Genomic DNA, 2,802 nt, shown 5'->3' on the forward strand with positions numbered 1-2,802 from the left:
GAGGTTGCAGTGAGCTGAGATTGTGCCACTGCACTGCAGTCCAGGTGACAGAGCACTCTGTCTCAGGAAAAAAAAAAAAAAAAAAAAAAAAAAATGCCATCAAAGAAAAAGAGAAAGGAAAGATAATAATCTCTAAAGAGTGATAAATGCTATGAAGAAAACAAAAGAGGGCAATTTGATAATAGCTGAAGCGAGAGATGAGAGAAATGGTACTCTAATTTCATAAGACCTCTCTGAGAAGGTGACATTAGAGTTTAGGCTTATTGACAGGATGGAGCAAGCCCCTCACAGGAAAATCTAGGAGAAATGCAAACAGCTGGAGCAAAGGACCTGCGACAAGAATGATTTTGGCCTATTTAAGTAACAGAAAGAAGGTGGTGAGGCCAGAAGAGAATGAGCCAGGAAGAAATCATTTAAGACAAAATGAGAAAGGGAGGAGGCTGTCACCAGATTTTAGCCTAGAAGAACTGAAACTCCTAATTTGATTCAAACCTCAGCTGCAACATCAGCCTTAGGTGCTGACCAGGTGTAACTCACTGAACAACGCCATTGTTGCCTCTGACAATTACCACCACCAAGCTGATGAATTTGTAGTCAAGAGGCTCCCTAAATCAACACCATTATGCCTTATTACCTCCAAGCAAATCAGCATAAAGGGATAGAACAGACCATTAAAAATGAGCCAACGGTTTGCTAGGTGACTGTTCAATAAGATTAGTTAGCTCTTGTGTGGATCAGCTTCCTGTATGTTCACCATTAGGAGCCTGTCCCATTTAATAATTCTGGGGGCTCTGCATCAAGGTTTGCCTCCATCCTGACCATGTCGATTCAGAGCCAGGACAAAATAAGAGTGCACTTTGAATGCTGCTCTTAAGAGAATTAACCAGGTTGGGTGCGGTGGCTCATGCCTGTAATCCCGGCACTTTGTGAGGCCAAAGCAGGTGGATCACTTGAGATCAGGAGTTCGAGACCAGCCTGGCCAACATGGTGAAACCCCATCTCTACTAAAAATGCAAAAATTAGCGAGGCATGGTGGCAGGTGCCTGAAATGCCAGCTACTTGGGAGGCTGAAGCAGGAGAATCACTTGAACCCAGGAGGTGGAGGTTGCAGTGAGCCAAGATTGTACCACTGCACTCCAGCCTGGGCAACAGAATGAGATTCCATCTCAAAAAAAAAAAAAAAAAAAAAAAAGAGAGATGAGAGAGAGATTTAACCTGAAGACTTGGCTTTTGCCCAGATCATACATCTCTCACTGTGACTGAAGGGTGTGAGATTCACCAGCTGTGGACAGATGTGCTGGCATCAGGTTGCCATGTCAATACCCTCTCTAGGCATTCATCGTAGGGGGCCATGGAGAAGCAGAACCACCTGACATGCCTCCTTCAGTGTTCTCTAGTGGTGTTCCTTTGACCAGAGTTCCTGAGCACTGAAAAGAAGCAGAATATGAAGGAAGAAATATGTCTTCCTTGGCCACTTTCACTGCTTAAGGTAGTCATTGGACTCACAATCATTTAATCATCACACAGAGCAGTTTCTTAAACACATACTCTTCTTTTGGCTAAAAAACTCAGAGAAATGGTCATGCCACATAGACAAACATGTCTATTGGTGTTAGGATAAGAGTTTTTTTCCCTGTGGATTATTTTAGCTGCAGGCTACTCATGAATTCCCCTCCATTCTTGCCCCAGAGCTCTCCTACTTTTGAATGAATAGTGAAGGTTTAACAATTACCTGGTCGCTGTTGCCTCAGTCCCTCAAAAATAATTTTGTAGGACATTAAAATAACATAAGTATTTACAAATCGGCTTCTATTAAAGTGTTTTGACACTACTCTTTTTTTTTTTTTTTCTGGGAACAAATACTTTTTAATGGGTTTAAAGTTTTTTTGTTTGTTTTTTTTTTTTGCTTTTACAAATATACTGGAGAATCACGCAATGCTGCCAGCATTGGACACAATCCAGGGGCCACAAGTCTGCACACTCCTTTGCTACTGGTTCTGTAATGGCAGAACCTTTTATCTGGCCTTTATTGCTCACTAAGACCACTGCATTATCTTCAAGAGAAAGAAACACGCCATCTTTTCTCTGGTATGACTTTCATTGTCAAACGACCACTGCTGGATGTACCTTTTTTCTGAGCTCTGGTTTGCCTTTCTTGACTGTAGCCATCCCCATGTCACCCACACCAGCAGTGGGAAGTCTGTTCAGCTGTCCCTTGATCCCCTTCACGGAGATGATATACAGGATTTTGGCTCCTGTGTTGTCAGCACAGTTGATCACAGCTCCCACCGGAAGACCCACAGAATTCCGGAATTTCACACCAGAGGACCCACCACGTCCTCGCTTCCACATCTTGAATGCTGGAAAGAAGGAAAAAGGACATAGATTTTGACACTATTCTTAAACAAATTATAGGCAAATTTATCATGTTTAAAAAAAAGAATAGAGTTCTCACCTCTACGACCAGCAACTCCACATATTCAGAACTTTGAATATCTTTGCCAATTTGTTAAAATATAAGCACCAGAAATAGGCTCATGAGAAAAAAAGTATGTGGCTAGTAACGAGACTAGTAATATTCTTTAAAAATTCAAAACTACAGTATTCTCTAGTACTGAATATTTGCAACATGTTCATGAAAAAAAGACTTATACAATCTAATATGATTAAAACACACTTCAAGATTAAAATATTCATTTAAATGGTTCATATTGCCTGACCTTCCTTTGGAAAGTCTAAGGCTTTTTATGGAAAAGCCCTTCTTAGAACTCCCTAAATTGAGTAGTCACCGTTGAATAGCCA

The 2,802-nt window shown here is 41.1% G+C and overlaps 1 pseudogene; it reads right to left on the reverse strand.

The window, feature by feature from the left end:
- Positions 1-1,928: 1,928 nt before the first annotated feature.
- LOC112134365 (large ribosomal subunit protein uL14-like) lies at positions 1,929-2,352 on the reverse strand (annotated as a pseudogene).
- Between the last annotated feature and the right edge of the window lie 450 nt (positions 2,353-2,802).

This window comes from Pongo abelii, chromosome 6 (genome assembly GCF_028885655.2).
Source record: "Pongo abelii isolate AG06213 chromosome 6, NHGRI_mPonAbe1-v2.0_pri, whole genome shotgun sequence".
Lineage (NCBI taxonomy): Eukaryota > Metazoa > Chordata > Mammalia > Primates > Hominidae > Pongo > Pongo abelii.